Source organism: Haliotis rubra, unplaced genomic scaffold, assembly GCF_003918875.1.
Source record: "Haliotis rubra isolate DU_JTF1 unplaced genomic scaffold, ASM391887v1 Scf515, whole genome shotgun sequence".
Lineage (NCBI taxonomy): Eukaryota > Metazoa > Mollusca > Gastropoda > Lepetellida > Haliotidae > Haliotis > Haliotis rubra.
In genome coordinates, this window is record NW_025767208.1 from 52,355 (window position 1) to 75,704 (window position 23,350).

At 39.8% G+C, this 23,350-nt stretch overlaps 1 long non-coding RNA gene across 1 annotated transcript; it reads left to right on the forward strand.

The window, feature by feature from the left end:
* Positions 1-451: 451 nt before the first annotated feature.
* Positions 452-19,790, forward strand: LOC124292378. The gene is made up of 3 exons (XR_006902440.1): positions 452-560; positions 2,518-2,522; positions 19,780-19,790. It is a non-coding gene; the product is annotated as an uncharacterized LOC124292378 (long non-coding RNA).
* The last annotated feature ends 3,560 nt before the right edge of the window (positions 19,791-23,350 follow it).

The window sequence follows — 23,350 nt, forward strand, 5'->3', positions numbered from 1 at the left end:
TTCAGTGTAATATCTTTATCAATGTTAGTGAAAGGTAAATATTCAAAGAACGCATAACCTTTAGTGACTGTCAAATTGATTTATCTGATAACATTGAAAACATCACCTGAACACAACCACACTCAGAAACAACATGCAAAATGTGTGGCATGAATGTGCCCCACTCTTCACACATGCACCTACCTGTAATCACTCCCCTGGCACAACAAGCGGGTCCTAACTTCATGTGTATGGATGATAATGACTGTCCATGGATGATAATGCCCGAGAAAATGTTGTTAACGATGTTGTTTAGATCAACAACATCACCCATATGGACTGGCCTGCAAGGTCACGTGATCTTAATCCCATTGAACATGCTTGGGACATTATTGGAAATCGTGTTTACGGTCTCCATGTTCATCCCCAGAATCTGGATGACCTTGAACAGGCGTTACAGAGCGAGTGGCAGAACATTCCACAACAGCAACTTTAAAGGCTCATTTGGTCAATGCAAAGACGTGTAGAAGCTTGCCTTTGTGCTCATGGTGGCCATACGCGTTACTGTACACTGTTTCACTGTCTGACTGGAACCTTAATGTTAACATTTTGCTCCATCAATGCAGCACATTTTGCACGACTATGTCGCGGGTACATAATAATAATAATAATAATAATAATAATAATAATAATTAATAATAATAATGGCAACTGAAAACAAAGGGTGATGGTGAACATGACAAACGGCCTCCCATGGATGCCAATGAAAGGTTCTGGAAACAGTTGTGGTCTGTACCCGGCAACTGTAACCTTGAGGCACCATGGGTCCGTGATTATGACCATGCAATGCATGAGAAGGTAAGTAGGTCGTTTGTCTGTTACATCTCACCAGATTGCCTGAAAAGTGTTATAAAAAAGTCCACATCTTATACAGCTCCAGGGCCTGATGGCATTCGAAACCGGCATGGAAACTGTTCCCCTGTGTCCAAACACCATTACGACACTGTTTCAATACTCTCGTGGACACAGGTGATGTTCCTCCATGGTTCCGCAAAGGTCGCACAATACTTCTCCCCAAGAAAGGAGACTTGACTGATCCCAAAAACTTCCGCCCTATCACATGTTTGAATACACAATACAAAATATTCACAGGGTGTTTGACAAACCTCGTGTCATCTTACTGCTCTTCCAATGATATAATTTACAGAGAGCAGAAGGGAGCAAGAAAGGGATGTTGGGGGTGCAAGGATCAACTTCTTGTACAGAAAATGATTTTGGAAGAGGCTAAAACATATCACCGCAACCTCTCCATGTGCTGGATTGACTACAAAAAAGCATACGACTCTGTCCCTCACGAATGGATTCTGAAGGCTCTTCATTGTATTGACCTCCCTGAGCGACTACTTGATTTACTCAAGTCTTTAATGAGTTGCTGGTCGACTCAACTTGAGATGTACTCGCAAGGGCAGGTGCAGACTTCGGAATCTATCCCAATCAGATGGGGAATATTTCAGGGGGATTCCTTTAGTCCTTTGCTTTTTTGTCTGTCTTTAAATCCTTTGAGCTTTCTGCTCAATAAAGAGGAGGGTTACCATCCCGGACCTCCTCAGCACAGATCTCCAACACCTCTTACTCATCTCCTTTACATGGATGACATCCAATTTGAAAGAGCAGGTTCTCCTTGTCGAGTCCTTTTCTAATGATATTGGCATGACATTTGGACTCGACGAATGTAATACTCTTCATCTGAAACGTGACAAGGTAACTAATGATGGATCGGTCAAGTTACAAGGGGAGGAGTTATTGAGCATCTTGTGGAAGATCAGGCCTACACCTATCTTGGAATGCAAGTTCGAGACAAGCTCCAGAATGCCCAGATTCAAGACAAACTTCGGGCCGAGTACAAATCTCGTTTAAAGAAAATCATGAGCTCAGAGCTAAATGCTCGGAACAAGGTCAAAGCCACCAATACTTTTGCTGTGCCAGTCCTTTCCTATTACTTTGGAGTAGTTGATTGGACAACATGCAGAGTCTTGACCGTCTGACCAGAAGGATCATGTCTGATAACAGAGCCCACCACCCTCGTTCCTCTCTGAACCGTTTATACATTCCAATCAATTCTGGAGGTCGGGGTTTGATTAATGTGGAGGCTCTTCATGATAGAATTTTATTGTGTACTTTTGCACATATTTATTTATCGGATGATCCTCTAGTGATGCGTGTGAAGACTCATGATGAAAGCAAGGAATTCCACAGCTATTTTAAGCGTGCCAAGGTTGTTGGACAGAATCTGAGATTTGAGGTTGATTTTGTTGATGGCGATGTACTGCTGGACGGTACAGTGATGGGAGTAAACCAGGTGAAGTCCTTCATCAAGTCTGCCCAGAGTCGGTCTTTTGTGGAGAAGCTTTCTGAGAAGTCATTGCATCGTGTGTACATGCAGTGTGTGGACAGAATAGCAATCCCACCGACTCCTTCGCCTGGATGAAGTCGGCTGGTCTTAAATGTGAAACTGAGGGCTTCCTTTTTGCTGCTCAGGACCAGTCACTTCCCACTCGCAATCGCCTAAATGTGATTCTTAAAGAAAATATCAATATGAAATGTCGACTTTGCAATGAATTCACGGAGGCTGTCCAACACCTTGTCAGTGGATGCCCTGCCTTGGCACAAACATCATATCTTAAACGACATGATGGCATGGCTCGTTGCTTTTATTACCGTTTTCGACATGCCTGTGGCTTTGACTCCGAGGTCCATCCATGGTACGACCCTGAACATGTCCAGGGCGTCATGGAAAATGATGCTTTCAAACTTCTCTGGAATAGGCCCATATACAGCCTCAGAAGAATTCCAGCCAACAAACTTGATCTTGTCCTTTTTGATAAAGCCAATGAATTTATTTATATCATTGAATTTTCTGTCACTTTTGACACCAATGTGATTGGCAAGATTCAGGAAAAGCATGATAAATATGCGGACCTCGCCTTTGAAATGTCTCGCTTGCATCCCAAGTACACTGTCGTCAGGCTCCCCATTGTTCTCGGTGCCCTTGGTTTGGTACCTCCTGATCTCTTGGCGCAGATCAGGAGAGTGCCCGGGTTCTCCACCGGGAGTATAGCCCTTCTGACACTCTCGGTAATGCAGAAGGCTGCAGTGTTGGGGAGCCTTCATATTCTCCGGAAAGTTCTTGGTGGGTTCGACTAGGCAGTGTTTCCTGGGAGAAGTCTGGGCTGCGTGTAGAGGGGGCAAGGGCCCTGAGCTGATGATGAACCTTACCAGCCTGACTGTGCCAGGATCACCCGAACCCTCTCTGCTGCATTTTCATCTTTAATCTGTAAAACATAATAATAATAAGTGTAATAAGTCTTTAAAGCCCTTTTGAAAGTGCTGAGATTTTCAATTGAGCAATTGCCTTCTTTTCAAATCACAAGGCAGTTTATTCCACAATGTTGCTGCGTTGAAGGAAAGGGATATTTTCCCAAACCATATTTAAAAAGGCTTTGGCTTTGGCACACAGTTGAGACAAAGGTCTGCAGATCGTATTTGTCGTGATGGTTCATAGTGTTTTGTGAGTTCTGACAGATAGGCAGGAGCAGAATGGTGATAGCATTGATAAGCTAGGGAAAGACATGCTTTTATGTCTATTATTGCTCAATACTTTTCATTTCATTTTGTTAATCGTGTGTACATATGATTCACCTTTCTATTGCATCATTCCATGATTTGCAATTTCAATAAATATAAATGTAATGAGACTACAAATTTGTGTTGCTTAACTTTTTGTGAGGAGTATATAATATCAGTATTCTTCTTGACAGTGACATTGCCTGTGAGGTGATTAATTCCAAACACGCCGGGAGCTAGAGCTGTTTGGTACCAAACTAAAGCCAGAATGTTACAAGTCAGCTTAAACTAAAGCATAAGGCGCATGACACGTTCCCCTCAGTGTTGTAATCTAGGTTTCAGAAGACGGAGATCGATGGTATATCCAAATAGCGAAATTCAGGTTATTAGGAAACAGGCGCTTCATGTTTTGCATAGATCTGAAGATCGTATATTTTGGCATTTAGACATGTCACTAGTAATGAGCCTTTGGAATATATTGTCCATTTTTCATGCTTAAGAACTATATACACGGACATTCCATTGTATTAAGCCAGACAGGCCTGTAAACGTATACGTATTTCATATTCTACCGCAGACACAACGTGCGCTGAAGTCGCCTGTTGTTCGGGTAATTACCTAAGGCTCAGACATTAAGCTTTTGGATTGATTAAGAGTTGGTCGTTATATCTGGACAGTACGGAACAGTAACACCTATATTCTTTCCCGTGGTAATATATGTCGAAGGAATTACGACCGGGGCGATAGATCCTTTCCAGAAATGACGAAGCCAACGTTTTGATCATCGGAATTATCTAGATCAATGTTATACGTACATAATACACTAGACGCTGGGTATGTAAAGTCACACTACACATAAATAACTGCAGACTTAGCGTTTTTGTTGGCGGCTTCTGATACGAATACGGTTTTTACCACATGGACCTTGGCGGGACCGAGATCCCTGGTTACAACAGAACACTGATTGTGAAGTTTCAAAAATATCGGATTTAGACATTGTACAATATAGGAAATCAAATTTCAAAATTTGTAGTAATACACGTCTTTCATTCAGTTGCAATACATACGTGTTTATTCCTCAAAAGTAACATTTTAATGATATTTGAGAAAACAAATTTCCACGGGTCTGTTGTGGTGCAATTTGACGTAGTGGGTAGGTTAAACGGAAACCTTTTACAGTATCAATGCAGATCAATACGTACTATTTATATGAGTTTAACACATCATTCTTATTTCAGATATTGTTCTGCGGAGATGTTTTTGATAAGTAATTATGCTTCAGATAATCCATCAACAAAATACATTGCTTCAGGTTTCTCCTAAGGGCGTGGCATGGACAACTCCTGTTTCACACAACGAGTGCTTGGCTCAAGAAAGAAAACACATGCATTCTGCAGACCAATTGTAAACTTTGAATCCCATTCAACAAATCAAACTCCCTCATTTGTTGTGCATTGGGAGAACTACAGGAAGTGTGTGTATGTGTGTGTGTGTGTGTGTGTGTGTGTGGGAGATAGACGCCTATAACGTGTCAGCTTGCAATGGGTTTTTGTTCATTTCGTGGCTGTGTCTAGCGTGGATCCGCGTGTGCAGTTTGCGTAATGCTTGATATTCCTGGTCGATCGTATTTCCAGGTGTGAGACATCAATATTACCCAGCCTCGGGCCTCTCAGTGGACAAGAGGAATCTAAAAAATATCACAAAATCATGTCATGATTGGAATGATCGGCATTAAATGAACATTATGCTGCCATAGGCCAAACGTCATGCCTGTATTGCACTGAGAAGCTTTTAATCCCATGTCGACCTTTTGTCTGGGACTGAACCTACACTTGTGTGGTCATACGGATGTTGCTGTTCAATCATAAAGTTTCGAGATTAAAGAGAAATTGGCAGCGGACAAATCGGTTTCATTTCCTCTCTGATCTGGGCCTTGTGATGTGGACTGTGTGATGTTCGGGCAGGTTGAAAACTCAATTAACTACAGGCCTGGTGAGAATGCAGACGTAAACAGTGGAGGTACACGGATGGTTCGCAACACAAGTAATGCGGCTATATTCCATAATGTTTCACTAATTATCCTTATGTTTCCACAAACTAAAGTGTTCAGTATTGGCTGAAACACTTCGCCTGCTTCATGAAAGTCTAATGATCGACAGGTGTTGACATGAGGGGGAAATAGGCGAGTTAGTTTTGTGTGCACTCGAAGTTTGACGTGATGGTAATCTCAAACATTTCTAATTCGATTAAGCAATGACAATTGGCATGGTACTGACACACTAATAATTGGTATTCGAACCCACAATCAAAGGACGGAACTACGTGGAACCTTATACGAACGGGATGTGAGGAAGGATCAACTACACCTTGTTACATGTACGAATGATATACATCGACCTATTTCATGACTAGTTGATGGTGAGACCCACGGGTCTAAACCATTACTAAAACAGATCACAAATTTACAACTGGTTTCTTGCCGAATAAGTAATAACTCCTCGTGCTTGAATTGCTGCTTTCAGAAATAAAATATGGAGTCTTTCTCATATTGGTTCAAGTGTGATGGGGGCGATGGGGTAACCTAGTGGTTAAAGTGTTCGCACGTCACGCCGAAGACCCGGGTTCGATTCCCCACATGGGTACAATGTGTGAAGCCCATTTCTGGTGTCCCCCGCCGTGATATTGCTGGAATATTGCTAAAAGCAGCGTAAAACTAAACTCAGTCAGTCAGTCAAGTGTGATGGAATTTAACGACTCTAACAGCTTTTCCTCGTAATGTGCATTTATTGGATGAGATAACGTTGCTGGAAGAAAGTGAGATAGTTTGGATCATGACTGCTTTAAAAAAGTATTTCATTTACACCACATGATGTTGGAGGACAGCTGTAAGTGATGCAGATGAGACTAGACTTTTATTTAATTTTGTAAAACCTGGTATAGCGCAGACAAAGTTGGATAGATAACAGGTGCGAACCGTAGATTGGAACACAATGCCCGCAGGTGGTTTTCATGCCCAACAGGAGATGGTCTGGTCAGCATGCATCTTATACGATCGGGTCAAAGGAGTTCCTAGTTTGCATATACGTTAGCAAATAAAAATCGATTTACGAATGTCTAACACATCAGGATAACAGATTTCAGAAGAAGGACAGGATCCGTGAGAGACAAGTTGATCCTCTGAGGGAAACGTGTGTGTGCGAATAGCATACAAATCTTTACCGAACAATTTACATTCATTGCTATATAATTTGCTACGTTTTAACAAAGAAACCATCAACACTATTTATAGAATGTAATTGCAATTTCCATAATCGTCTGTCTCAAGGGATCATTGATATTGTTCTTTCAAAGTTTACCATCTTTTAAACAGTAATTTCCCGTCTGTGAAAATTCTCAAAATGCAACATGTCAAAGAAAGCGAAAGAAAATCTATAGGACACAGGAGACTAATAAGCGAGGGACGAATGTGTGCCTGGTATGCAAGTTCTAGTTTTTCAGTTGCTGGGTGGGGTTTGGCAGAAAGGTAGTAGACAGAGGTGAGTCCTACGATTTAACTTCGCATCGGCATCGTTTCAGCCTGATAGCGACGAGACGAAGTTTACACATATACGCAAAACTATAATTACAAAAAGTTCATAACTTGGGTGGACAAGATTGTTGTGTGTTATGCTATGGACGTGGACAGTCATTCAAGTAAGTGGCGCTTAGGAACATTGCAACGTTCCATAGCGGTCGCTGCTGTGGCTGAAATGATGCCGACGCCGCGTTACAATGTATTTGTGAGTGAGTTAAAATGTATCGTCACATCGGCAATATTTCAGCCATATCGTGACGAGAACAATTAATTTTATACATAGTAATTAATGGTAAATTGTAAAAACCTGTCAACGAAGGACGGTAAAATAACTAGATTATCACAGATTCGAATTTAAAACTAGTAATTAGATCTAAAACAGTTTGAGTATAGATGACAATACAAGGTAGAAACAGGCTATATATTGCCAACAACTGAAGGTAGATCACCATACTAGGGACCATGGAGACTTACAGTACATTTGATTCCTGCATGGACCCTAGCTGGATTTACACCATCCCTTCAGCTATTAGCAATGTTAGATAATCTAGCCACAAATTAAACGAACATATATTCTACGATTAAAAAAGGGGAGAGTTTAAATTTACTTTGAATGTTTTGTGACTTATGACAATCATTTTAGAGTACTTTAACCCCCGTTCAGGATACAGCCACTAACACATTTTGTTTGTATGTACACAGCTACTTAAGAAAGTGATACGAACTTTAAAGAGGCTACTTTTAAACCATGCATCCACATCCTTCCGTCACTTCGATCATCGTGTTTCTTTTAATATCTAACATATACGTGTGTATTGTAAAGTATTGGAGTATTAAAACCTATCATTTTTTTGTCGTTTGACATGTTTTTCAAAATACATTCCACAAATATTTTAAAACGATTTCATTGCACATCCAATGCAGCAATTACACACTATCACCATGTTTCTTTTATTTCTATACCTAATTGTTCGACAATTAGTAAATTAAATATTGGGAGGAATTCTTTTGTAACAGCGGAACAAAACATATTCGCACAAAAAACGAATTGACACTGATCTATAAACAGCCGTGTCCTGCCCCAATATAAACGTTTCACTGTCTAATACAAACACTGTACTTGTTATTGCCATGCACTTTTTTCAGAAGATGATATCTAAAGTTGGCACTGCACTGCTCAACACAAAACAATCTGTTTTCGTTCATGTGGCGCTAAGTGTTTTTTATGAAATACATCCCTAGAAAAAATATGAAATGTTCAGTTAGATCCTGATTACCGTTAATACATCATGACACATTTACCTAAAGCTGTATGCCTTGGTGCCTCTAGATAGAGTTAATTACAATATCCACCTAAAGGATTCGAAATCTCCACCTTTGGGTCGTATAAACAGAACTTAAATAGACGCCATATTGTCTGTATAACTTCAAGCTATCATGTGAATGAGGACAACTGTAAGCTTCATCTCCTAATCATCAATAATTACATCATATCACAGCACTCACTTGTTCGATTTGCACGGGCAGATCTACAGCAAGTATTTTTCAGAAATTCTGCAAATGCTTGTACAATTTATAGTGCTCTGTTTGCTTCATCGCACCTCCTGGTATGAAACAGTATTACTAGTTCCTTTCGATTCTTTTTACCACACAAAAATCTCTAATAAATCCCACAAACAAGCTCTGAAGGAAATGATAGGCATTATATGATAATTACACAGCCATAGGGCAAAACGTCATGCCTGGAGAAGCTGATAATCCCTGGTCGACTTTTCGTCCGGGGCTGATTCTACTCTTGTCTGGTCTTGCGGACTTTGCTGTTCAATCATAAAGTGTGGAGAGTAAAGAGAACTGACATGGCAAATCCGTTTCATTTCCTGTCGGATCTGGGCCTTGTCCTGTAGACTGTGTGATGTGCGGATAGATTGGTAACAACCCTTTCAATTACTGGCCTGGCCAGAATCCAAACTCGAGAGGTCATTTCTTTATGTAGATATACATGGATGGATCACGATAAAGAAATGCTGTTATATTATTGTCTTTAGATTCTATGCAAAATAACATCATGAGGTTTTGATGTCAGATAAGCCGGGTCGCCTTTCACCACTTGTTGGTCCCTGCCTGGCGTTCGCCATTATTAGCTAGCACTATAAGCCCAGCTTAAGTCTGGGCTAGCATGCATGTCGTCATATGAGCAAAATGTTTTCAAGTACGACGTCCTTCAGATTTTATTACATAATTTACCTACCTTATTACCATCATTATTTGACATGGCTGAAATATTAGCAAGTTGAATGTATCGCCGCTTTAACAGTATTTCATTTTGATCTCAACTGTCGGCTTGATGTCAAATGAGACCTCAAAGTGATGCGGTTCTTACAACAGGGGTTTATTAAGTTGATAAAACTGGTATGGCCTTGACAAATTTAGAAACCTGATCAGGGTTAACCAGGTTTCTTGCAAGCCTAAAGGACAGATGGCTGCACAGGAATGTGATCCCTCTTAGATTACTATTACTCGCCTGGCATACATATAGGCCAAGATGAAAGACCCAGCAGAAGGGAACCTATCAGCATAATATACTTTCACAAAATACCACTGTAACAGTATTTACAACTTTGAAAAATACCCTTAAGAACACTGTCCAATGATGTAATGGAATTTTAAGTCAGTGAATAAGACGAGATCCGTTGGTGACAGATCAATCCCTGGAGCTGTGAAAGGCGTATGTGACTGGCAAGCAATTGATAGCGAAATGAGATTCCTATCCGTACAGTTTTAGATGTTTTAATCATTCATCCGTCTGTGAGACGGAAAACCAATTTACAGGATGTAAACAACTTCTGTCTCAAGGGATCATTGAAATTGTTCTTTCAAAGTTTACAGTCTGTTAAAAGTTATTAAAATCTTTGTAAAAATAGTTTCTCCAAATGCAACATGTCCAAGAAAGCACAAGAAAACATGGTCCATAAAGGTATAAACAAAGATACAATCCAAAAATGACTGAGCCAAATGTTCTTCCTTTTTTATTGCTAACAACCCCCGTGCCGTCAGAGGTTTTAAACAGAGTAATTGTGAGATAAAACCTCTGATTACGTAATCGATGTCGACCATACACTGTGGAAATAGTAATTCATGACAGCATAATTCAAAACTTAGTATCTTCATCTCTCACTGGAGCTCTCAATACTCATTCAGTTCAACACTTACATGTTCTGGGTGTGTTGCTGAATTGTCGTTACCCTTCTTGAAGTAACTTTCCAAGAGGAATTATATTGCAACAACAAAAATGGCACACGCACAGAAAACTTCGACCTTGATCTTTAATGAGCCATGCCACAAGGTAGCACTGTCTACATTCTGGTGACGGGCACTTTCGTCAAAAGATGAAAGGAAGTGCGATGTCCTTCGTGCACACCAAAATGCTGGCAAATTATCATGGATTTGATTCTTTTTCTCTAATGCCGTCAATATGAAGTGTTCGCATTGTTCCTGAACATCTTTAACACACTGAGCCGCGTTTCAATAAAAGTATCCTCTTTAATGCCTTTGGATAGATTATACTGTAATATCCTCTTTTTGGATTACAAATGTCTCCACCTTGGGGATGGCTTAAACTGAACTTACAGAGAAGCTATATTAGTTTTATGTCCTCAAGTTATAATGTTAAGGAGGATCTGACAAATGCCACCATACTGCACTTATCATCTACATTATACAAGCCTCCGATGAATCAGAAGATTAATACAAAACACAAAACGTTTTGGTGCATGGGTTAACTGTTTCCTATTTCCTGTATGAATTAAATGAAGTATAGAAATGGACTTCGCAATATTGTTAACGATGCTTATGTATTTTACATGAGTGAGTGAGTGAGTTCAGTTTTACCCTCCACTCGGCAATATTCCAGCTATATGGCGGCAGTCTGTAAATAATCAAGTCTGGACCAGACAATCCAGTGATCAACAGCATGAACATCGATCTACGCAATTGGGATATGACATGTCTCAACCAGGTCAGCGTGCCTGACCACCCGATCCCGTTAGTCTACGTTTGTTGTATTCATTACTGTCGTATAGTAATACAATCGTCGGAATATTATGTTGTAATTTATTGAAGTAAGTAATTTGATAAATAATCAAAGCCAGCAATTTCCTGAAAATTGCATTCCTCTCTTTGTAATCTAATTTCACTTTTGGTCATTTTTTCTAACCATGTGAGTGATTGATGTCTTGATGAGCTCGCACCCTACCAAAGGGCTGGTAATTGGAGCTAATGTCTTAATTCCTAAATATATCATCAATATAGTCCAGATAAAAATAACAAAGAGAAGCAGTAAACCAAGAAACACTGGTATAAGATCCCTTGAACACAATGCGGGAACGCAAGGGAATAAATCATTCGATCTCAATCGTGGCGCGTAAGAGATCCATTTCAGCCTTCTTTTAGGATGAAATAGCTTGAAACATGACCGGTTTTATTTTCAACCTGTTTACTTTAAGAAGGCCTTCGGAAGCAACATGACGTACCACAAAGGGTGGCAAGTTGTGTCGGCCCTCGTGAGTCCTTCCTGATGGCTACAGGAGCTTCATCAGTCAGATCGTATCGCAACGTCGACAGGAGGGGTCTCCACAGTTGCAGGGATCATACGGAGTTATCTTGCTTTCATAACTGTTGTCTTCACAAGATGAATTAGCTCCAACCAGCCAGGACATGACCCCGTCACAGAGACATATCGTAAAATCAATATCATGACGGATCTGTTCAGGCAAACAAGTGTTCCCGTGAAAAGATTGTCTACGAACGAGAGTTGGGTTTTGTACCATCTTAAACAGGTCAAGATTTGTTACTGCAAGCAAATGTAATTTTCCTACCACTTAATACCTCATTACGTAAAGGGAAGTATTTCTAATACGTACAACACTCTGTCAAGGTGATGACAGTAAGTAATTTATTGATTTGTTCGGTAAGGATTGGGCGTTTGGATCCGCTAGACAAGCACAATACAGAAATAGTCGGGGGATGGCTACATGTAGATCTATCATCACGTCTCATGAAACTGATAAAAGGATTACTGACATATATAACCTTCAAGTTCTTTACATCTTTTTGATGACGCGACTGCAAACACGAGGAATGCATGGCCAGGGGTCAGCAAGAGACTTGTCCAAGTTGCCATGTAATAATGCTCCCTAATTCCTTTGCTATAAGTAGACATTTCTTATAATGGTGGAAATGGTTCTTTGCGCTTTGAGTTCCCTGGTTGTTAATGCCAAGGGTGATATGTGAATAATTGTTGTATAACGAATGACTCATAGTTTGTTAGACATTGTAAGTTTAGTGCAACAGCGATAGAGCCATTCTAGTATTTGAAAAAAACATGTTAGATGACGTGTGTAAAACACCAGACACAACTGGAACCACATGTTGTTTATCCACGATACCAAGGTTAAAGAAACCACCACGTTGTTAAAGGGATGTATCCGTGGTCCCAAGTAGGGTGATCTACTTTCAGTTGCTGGCGATCTACAGCCCGTATTTTAATTGTATTTAACTCACTCAACCACTCACTCACTCACTCAAGCGAACTGTAAACTATGTCCCCACATGTCGGGAAGACAGATATTATATGAACGAGTGAGTTAAGATTTACAGTCACAACGGCAATATTTCAGCCATCTCGGTACTGAAACTATAAATACATGTAAATTATAAAATGCCTGCCAAACAAGGACTAAAATATCACACAACTAAAATATCACAGTTATGCATATAAATCTAAAATATTTCAACTACAGAAGACATTACAATATAAAATGGCTATAGATTGCCAACAGCTGAAGGTAGACCACCATACTAGGAACTATGGGGATGATGTGGGCAAGGTAAAAGTTAGACAATTACATTAAGAATTCCAATTTAACTTCTAATAATCTGTACATGAGAAGAAGGGGACAGTAAGCTCATTGTTTGGAGAGTTCTCTTGGCGCACAGTTATCTTTCACAAATTCACGCTTGTATATTGATTCAGTCGTGTCTTCAGTGATGTTGTGTAAGTAAGCCAGTATGCCCGTCAAGGTATTCATTCTGTCCGTGGGTGACCAGTAAAAGCCGTTCAGTTGTATCGCAACTTCGATATGGTTCAAATCTATTTGCACGGCACGGGAAATATGTATAATAGATTTTAAGAGACCGTTTTGAGTGGTAACCTTGACACCCAGAATAAAAGATAGAGTTTCAGTTTAAGGTCTCATGATGAACATAGGTTATATAAAGGGATGGTGTGATTTGAACGATGTGCAATCCTTTCACTCCTCACACATCACTGTCAATGTTTAACAACAGGTATTGTGACAGTACATTAGGAAGCGGAGTAATATCATAACTTTACCTCATTACTGAACCGAACCAAATTTATTAAGCTCAAAGTTTACAACACAGACTTTTCTCTGATTCTTACACACCCGTGAAGATCCGGGTTAGAATTGATTTTCAGTAATCCATGCTTGTCGTTAGAGGCGACTAGCGGGATCGCTTGGTCAGGCTCGCTGACTTGGTTGACACATGTCGTCGTATCGTATTGGGTAGATTGATGCTCATGCTGTTGATCATTGGATTGTCGGATCCAGACACGATTATTTACAGACCGCCGCCATGTAACTGGAATATTGCTGAGTGCGGCGTAAAACTAAACTCACTCACTCGCATACCCAGCGTCTAGTCAGCGTCACTCAATCTTATTCTATGTAATTGAAGTGTTGAGGTATCGATAATTGTAGTACCTTGCCTGGGACAAAGGCGTCTGTATGTACACATGTATCATCATCTCGTCTATGAGGAGTTAATGGATTGAAGTATATTACTGTAATACTACTACATTATACTGGGTGATGATGTGTTTAATGTTTAGCGCCACATTTTCTGATTCTTACAGATTGGTCTCATTGAAGTGTTGAGTGATCGGTAAATGTAGTACTTTGCCGAGGACACATGTGCACATGTATCATCACCTCGTCTATGAGGAGTGAATGGGAGAAAATATATTACTGTAATATAACTACATTATACTGGGTTATGATTTGTTTGTTGTTTAACACCACATCAGCAATATTCCAGCTACATGGCAGCGATCCGTAAATACTCGAGTCTGGACCAGGTAATCCAGTGATCCACGTCATGAGCATCCAACTGAGCAATTGAGATACGATGACATGTGTCAACCAAGTTAGCGAGCCTGACCATCCGATCCGGTTAGTCGCCTCTTACTACAACAATGGGTTGCTGAAAACCAATTCTAACCCGGATCTTTACAGGTGTTAAGTCCAAAGGGTACCTGCCTCCTCCGATAATCAAAGATTTGATATACTCTGTCGAAAGCGTATTACGTTGTCATACGATGACACGTTCCACAAATTAGCAGGCCCTTTATTCATTTGGAATGAAAACATTTCTAATGGTAATTAAATGTGAATTTGAAATGTGATTGCTAGTAAAAGCAGAGCAGTACTTAGGTACGATTAGTAGTTGGCGGATAGAAAATTTAAGCCATAGCCTACATGTACCCCTTGCAAATAAACAAATACCTACCTCAAGTGAAAGGTATGTACGACCTGGTCACATTGCTTTCCTCACTCAGTCACCCACTCACTACCATTACAAAACTTCATCTTTACCTCCCATCTTTGACATATTAGAACAAATTCAAAATATTCGTCACATTTCATTTCTGTATTATAATCATGCAATAAATCAAGCGTTTATTCCAGCATAAATACCTTTGTAATGACTCACTGTTACTTTGTCAACAGTCAGGTTATTGCCATTTTCACACAAGCATATAAAGAGAAAATGTTTCTACCGTTCCTGTGATAAGACGTGACTGACGAGCTCGGGTCACACTCGGACTTGGATGACACGTTTCATCATACAGTTGCATAATTCGACGTTCATATCGACTGGTCAATCCTCCATTATTCATGCGTCACGTGGGTTGAATATGTCTTTGTTTAGCATGAAACAACAAACAGAATCAGTTATACAAAGTGTGTCCAAGTGTGAGAAATCCAATCGAATGATTCCTCTGTACGTACATGTATTTACCGTCCCAAGTTACTAGGTGTTGGTAGCATGAAATCCCCGTACTTACAAAATGCTCCTCTGACTGAAAGATAATTTCAGTCGGCTTTTGTTGAGCTAATATCAGTATTCGTCGTGACAGTGGCATTGCTTGTTATAGGTGATTAATTCCAAACACGCCGGGAGCTTGAGCTGTCTGATACCAAACCAAAGCCATAACGTTACAAGTCAGCTTAAACTAAAGCATAAGGCGCATGACACGTTCCCCTCAGTGTTGTAATCTAGGTTTCAGAAGACGGAGATCGATGGTATATCCAAATAGCGAAATTCAGGTTATTAGGAAACAGGCGCTTCATGTTTTGCATAGATCTGAAGATCGTATTATTTTGTCATTTAGACATGTCACTAGCAATGAGCTTTTGGAATATATTGTCTATTTTTCATGCTTAAGAACTACATACAGGGACATTCCATTGTATTAAGCCAGACAGGCTTGGAAACGTATACGTATTTCATATTCTACCGCAGACACAACATGAGCTGAAGTCGCCTGTTGTTCGGGTAATTACCTAAGGCTCAGACATTAAGCTTTCAGATCGGTTAAGAAGCGATCGTTATATCTGGACAATACGGAACAGTGACACCTGCATTCCTTCTATCCAAAGTGGAAAAATGTGTGGAAGGAATTACGACCGGGGCGATGGATCCTTTCCTGAAATGACGATGCCAACTTGTTGATCAACGGTATTAACTAAATCAATGTTATACGTACATGATACACAAGACACTGGGTATACGAAGCTACACTACACATAAATAATTAGAGACTTAACGTATTTGTAGGCGGCTTCCGATACGAATACGATTTTTACCACATGGACCTTGACGGGACCGGGATCCCTGAGTACAACATAACACTGAATGTGTCGCATGACGAATTTTCTAAACAGTCAGATTTAGACATTGTACGATATAGCAAATCAGTTTTTCAAAATCTGTTGTTATATATTTCTTTCATCCATTCGAAGTATTTACGTGTTCTTTACTCCAGATCAAGATTTTAATGATTTTGCACATATGGTTTCCTCTGTTGTGGTGCAATTTATGACAAGACTGAGTGAGTGGGTTCAACGCCTCTGTGAACTTTATACAGTATTATTACAGATCAACTGTATATATTTTACGCATTTATATGATTTCAATGTATCTGCACACAAATTTAATACACAAAACTCATTTCAGATAATGTCATGCGGAGGAGTGTTTGAAATATGCTTCAGACAATTCATCAACAAAATACTTTTGCCTCAGGTTTCTCTAAAGAACATTTCATGGACAAGCTTGATGTCCCGAAACTATGTTCAAATCTTGTTTCACACAACATGTGTTCGGCTCAAGATAGTAAGCACATGCATTTCACAGTCCAGATGTAAGCTTCGCATCCCAATCATCAACAAATCACACCGACATCCCAGCGCTCACGCATTTGTTCCTCGTGAACTGGATGTGTGTGTGTGTGTGTGTGTGTGTGTGTGTGTGTGTGTTTCAGGTTCGGACAGCTATAAGGGGTCAAATTGCCGTGTGTTACTATTCATTTTGTGACTGTGACAAGTGTGAACGCTTTTTTATTACCAAGTCCTGCATCTGCGTGTGTAGCTTGCGTAATGTTTGATATTTTGAAACAATTGATTTCCCGATGTGAGACAACAATATTACCCAGCCTTTCTCTGAGACAAAAAATAATTCTAAAAAAATATCACCGAATCATGTCATGATTGAAATTATCGGCATTAAAAGAATTATACAGCCACAGGCCAAACGTCATGCCTGCATGGCACTGAGAAGCTGGTAATCCCTGGTCGACCTTTCGTCTGGGGCTGAATCTACACTTGTCTGGTCAACGGACTTCGCTGTTCAATCATAAAGTTTCCAGATTACAAAGAAATTGACATGGCAGCGGACAAATCTGTTTAATTTCCTTTCGGATCTAGGCCGTGTGATGTGCGGGCAGGTTGGTAACAACCCTTTCAATTACTGCAGACAGGCTTGCAAAGACGCTTTCACTAACTACAGGCCTGGTGAGAACCCAAACTCAATTGGTCATACGATGTGGAGGTACACGTATGGATCGCGACACAAGTAATGCGGCTATATTCTATAATGTTACACAAGATAACCTTATGTTTCTGCAAAATAAAGTGTTCAGTATAGGCTTAACCATTTTGCGTGCTTCATGACAGCATGAGGGGCCGTGGGGTAGCCTAGTGGTTAAAGCGTTCGATCGTCACGCCGAATACCCGGATTCGATTCCCCACATGGATACAATATGTGAAGCCCATTTCTGGTGCTCCTCGCCGTGATATTGCTGGAATATTGTGACCATGGGGACTTACAGTGCCTTTTCTACCTAAATGGACCCTAGTTGGATTTACACCATCCCTTCTGATGTTAGCCCTTTTGACAATCTAGCCATAAATTAAAATAACATATATACTGCAGTTAAAAACAATAGTTTACTTATAAATTTACTTTGAAAGTTTTAGGAATTACATACCCTCTCAGGAGGACAATAATTTTACAATATGTACAATATGTGAAGCCCATTTCTGGTGTCCGCCGCTGTGATATTGCTAAAATCTGCGTAAAACTACACTCAGTCATGACAGCATGGTCTTCTGATCAAGTGAGGGTATGAGTTTAGTTCTAGCAATTTTCCACCAATAGTACGGCTTCACATAGTGTTCCCATGTCGGGAATCGAACCTGGGCCTTGAGCATGACGAGCGAACGCTTTAACCACTAGGCTACACCACCGCCACGATGTCAGATGAAACGATCTACAAATGTCCAGGTAAAGAGAACATATCAGCAAACAGATTCCAGAAAAAGGAAAGAAATATAAGGAAGAAAGGAACTCAGTTTTTATTCATTAAAGAAGACAAGTCAGTTGGAGAAGATAAGCTGATTGTCTGAGGTAGAACGTGTGTGTGCGAATATCACACAAATGATTACCAAACTACATTCCTTTTTGTACAATTTAAAACGTTTTAACAAAGAGAGCCACCAACTCTGTTATAGAATTTAATTGCAAATTTCCAGGTCGAAAATCGTCTGTCTCAAGGGATCATCCTTAGTGTTATTTCAAAGTTTACCATCTGTTAAAAGTAATTTCCCGACTGTGAAAAAGTCTCAAAATGCAAAATGTCAAAGAAAGCGAAAGAAAATCTTTAGGACACAGGAGACTAATTACTGTGGCACGAATGGGTGCCTCATATGCAAGTTATAGTTTTTCAGTTGTTGGATGGGGTTGGGCATGAGGTAGAGGTAACTTGGGTGGACAAGATTGTTATGTTTTGTGCTATGGATGTGGACTATAATTCAAGTAACAGCAGGACTTGGAGCTACTGCTTTGCATACTATACTGTGGTGTTTAAGGACATTGCAACGTCCAATATTGGTCATTGATGTGGCTGAAATGATACGAACGCTACGTTACATCCTGGATGTATGTAGCAAAGCTACTTAAGGAAGTGAAACGAACCTTATTGGGCCTACTTATCATGCCGTCACTCAGATCATCGTGTATATATATATACTTGTCTATTGTAAGGTATTAGGGTATTGAAACCTATCACTTTTTTGTCGTTTGACATGTTTTTCAAAATACATTCCACAAATATTTTAAAACGATTTCATTGCACATTCAATGCAGCAGTTAAACACTATCACAGTGCTTTCCGATTTCATTACCTCATTGTTTCATCGATAGTCTTCCTGGAGTAAATATTCGGAGGAATTCCTTTGTAACAGTGGAAAGACATATTCACAATCAAAAACACTAACTGACACTGATTTATAAACAGCCGCGTCCAAATTCAATATGCACGTTGCACGGTCTAACACAAACATTGTACTTGGGTACTGCCATGCACGTTTGTCAGAAGATGAAAGAAAGCGTGAGCTTAGGAAAATCTGAAGTTGGCACTGCTCAAGACAAAACAATCTGTTTTCGTCAAAGTGTTTTCGGTAAAGCAATCCCTTGAAGAATATGAAATATTCAGTTTGATTGCGAATACCGTTAATACATCATGACACATTTACCTAAAGCTGTATTCCTCGGTGCCTCTAGATAGAGTTAACTACAATTTCCATCTAATAGATTCGAAATCTCCACCTTTGGGTGGTTTAAACACAAATTACAGGAAGTTGCTTTTTTCAAAATCGTGTAACCGCTTGCACAATTTATAGTGATCTATTTGCTTAAACGATCGTACTACCTTGTATGAAACAACAATACTACTGTTCCCTTTCGACGATTTGTGCCACACAAAAATCTATAATAAATCCCCAAAACATGCCCTGATGAACATGAGAGTCATTAAATATGATAATTACACAGCCATAGGCCAAAATGTCATGCCTGGAGAAGCTGATAATCCCTGGTCGACTTTTCGTCCGGGGCTGATTCTACTTTTGTCTTTTCTTGCGGACTTTGCTGTTCAATCATAAAGTGTGGAGATTAAAGAGAAACTGACTTGGCAATTCCGTTTCATTTCCTGTCGGATCTGGGCCTTGTCCTGTAGACTGTGTGATGTGCGGACAGATTGGTAACAACCCTTTCAATTACTGGCCTGGCCAGAATCCAAACTCGAGAGGTCATTTCTTTATGTAGATATACATGGATGGATCACGATTAAGTAATGCTGTTATATTATTGTCTTTAGATTCTATGCAAAATAACATCGTGAGGTTTTGGTGTCCGATAAGTCGGATCGCCTTTCACCACTTGTTGGTCCCTGCCTGGCGTTCGCCATTATTAGCTAGCACTATAAGCACAGCTTAAGTCTGGGCTAGCATGCATGTCATCATATGAGCAAAATGTTTTCAAGTACGACGTCCTTCAGATTTTATTACATAATTTACCTACCTTATTACCATCAGTATTTGACATGGCTGGAATATTAGCAAGTCGAATGTATCGCCGCTTTAACAGTATTTCATTTTGATCTCAACTATCGGCTTGATGTCAAATGAGACCTCAAAGTGATGCAGATCTTACAACAGAGGTTTATTAAGTTGATAAAACTGGTATGGCGTTGACAAATTTAGAAACCTGATCAGGGTTAACCAGGTTTCTTGCAAGCCTAAAGGACAGATGGCTGCACAGGAATGAGATCCCTCTTAGATTACTATTACTCGCCTGGCATACATATAGGCCAAGATGAAAGACCCAGCAGAAGGGAACCTATCAGCATTATATACTTTCACAAAATACCACTGTAACAGTATTTACAACTTTGATAATTACCCTAAAGAACACTGTCCAATGATGTAATGGAATTTTAAGTCAGTGAATAAGACGAGATCCGTTGTTGACAGATCAATCCCTGGAGCTGTGAAAGGCGTATGTGACTGGCAAGCAATTGATAGCGAAATGAGATTCCTATCCGTACAGTTTTAGATGTTTTAATCATTCATCCGTCTGTGAGACGGAAAACCAATTTACAGGATGTAAACAACTTCTGTCTCAAGGGATCATTGAAATTGTTCTTTCAAAGTTTACAGTCTGTTAAAAGTTATTAAAATCTTTGTAAAAACAGTTTCTCAAAATGCAACATGTTCAAGAAAGCACAAGAAAACATGGTCCATAAAGGTATAAACAAGGGATTCAATCCAAAAATGATTGATCAAAATGTTCAACACTTACATGTTCTGGGTGTGTTGCTGAATTGTCGTTACCGTTCTTGAAGTAACTTTCCAAGAGGAATTATATTGCAACAACAAAAAAGACACACGCACAGAAAACATTTACCTTGATCTTTAATGAGCCATGCCACAAGGTAGCACTGTCTACATTCTGGTGACGGGCACTTTCGTCAAAAGATGAAAGGAAATGCAATGTCCTTCGTGCACACCAATTGCTGGCAAATTATCATGGATTTGATTCTTTTTCTCTAATGCCGTCACGTTGCTTTGTAGAAATCAAAGTAGGCGTCATCTTGGGACTAAACATTCTGTTTCCGCCCATGAAACACTTAGCGTCTTTGGAAAAAATAAATGTTCCTTCAAATGTTGCAAAATATGAATTGTTCGCTTTGTTCCTGAACATCTTTAAGACACTGTGACGCGTTTCCATAAAATTATCCTCTTTAATGCCTGTGGATAGATTATACTGCAATATCCTCTTTTTGGATTACAAATGTCTCCACCTTGGGGATGGCTTAAACTGAACTTACAGAGAAACTATATTAGTTTTATGTCCTCAAGTTATAATGTTAAGGAGGATCTGGCAAATGTCACCATACTGCACTTATCATCTACATTATACAAGCCTCCGATGAGTCAGAAGATTAATACAAAAAACAAAACGTTTTGGTGCATGGGTTAACTGTTTCCTATTTCCTGTATGAATTAAATGAATTATAGAAATGGACTTCGCAATATTGTTAACGATGCTTATGTATTTTACATGAGTGAGTGAGCGAGTTCAGTTTTACCCTCCACTCGGCAATATTCCAGCTATATGGTGGCGGTCTGTAAATAATCAAGTCTCGACCAGACAATCCAGTAGTCAACAGCATGAGCATCGATCTACGCAATTAGGATACGATGACATGTCTCAACCAGGTCAACGTGCCTGACCACTCGATCCCGTTAGTCAACTCTTACGACAGGCATGGGCAATTCTAACCCGGATCTTCACGGGTCGTTTTTACATGATCTTTATCTACGTTTGTTGTGTTCAATACTGTCGTATAGTAATACAATCGTCGGAATATTATGTTGCAATTGTTTGAAGTAAGTAATTTGATAAATAATCAAAGCCAGCAATTTCCTGAAAATTGCATTCCTCTCTTTGTAATCTAATTTCTCTTTTTGTCATTTTTTCTAACCATGTGAGTGATTGATGTCTTGATGAGCTCGCACCCTACCAAAGGGCTGGTAATTGGAGCTAATGTCTTAATTCCTAAATATATCATCAATATAGTCCAGATAAAAATAACGAAAAGAAGAAGTAAACCAAGAAACACTGGTATAACATCCCTTGAATACAATGCGGGAACGCAAGGGAGTAAATCACTCGATCTCAATCATGGCGCGTTAGAGATCCATTTCAGCTTCTTTTTTGGATATCGTATACTTATTGTTCCTGGAGACAGTGACGAGAGAATTCTGCAAATTGACAAACATTAAGATAGTTAGATTTGTTATGGTTTATGTCATACGTTCAAAATACTAAATAATGCGTTGGTTATACAAACATGCAAATGATTCAATAGCTTGAAACATGACCGGTTTTATTTTCAACTTGTTTACTTTAAGAAGGCCTTCGGGAGCAACAGGACGTACGACACAGCGTGGCAAGTTGCGTCGGCCCTCGTGAGTCCTTCCTGATGGCTACAGGAACTTCATCAGTCAGATCGTATCGCAACGTCGACAGGAGGGGTCTCCACAGTTGCAGGGATCATACAGAGTTATCTTGCTTTCATAACTGTTGTCTTCACAAGATGAATTAGCTCCAACCAGCCAGGACATGACCCCGTCACAGAGACCTATCGTAAAATCAATATCATGACGGATCTGTTCAGGCAAACAAGTGTTCCCGTGAAAAGATTTCTATGTCTACGAACGAGAGTTGGGTTTCGTACCATCTTAAACAGGTCAAGATTTGTCACTGCAAGCAAATGTAATTTTCCTACCACTTAATACCTCATTAAATGAAGGGAAGTATTTCTAATACGTACAACACTCTGTCAAGGTGATGACAGTAAGTAATTTATTGATTTGTTCGGTAAGGATTGGGCGTTTGGATCCGCTAGACAAGCACAATACAGAAATAGTCGGGGGGATGGCTACATGAAGATCTATGATCACGTCTTATGAAACTGATAAAAGGATTACTGTCATATATAACCTTCAAGTTCTTTACATCTTTTTGATGACGCGACTGCAAACACGAGGAACGCATGGCCAGGGGTCAGCAAGAGACTTGTCCAAGTTGCCGTGTAATAATGCTCCCTAATTCCTTTGCTATAAGTAGACATTTCTTATAATGCTGGGAATGGTTCTTTTCGCTTTGAGTTTCTTGGTTGTTAAT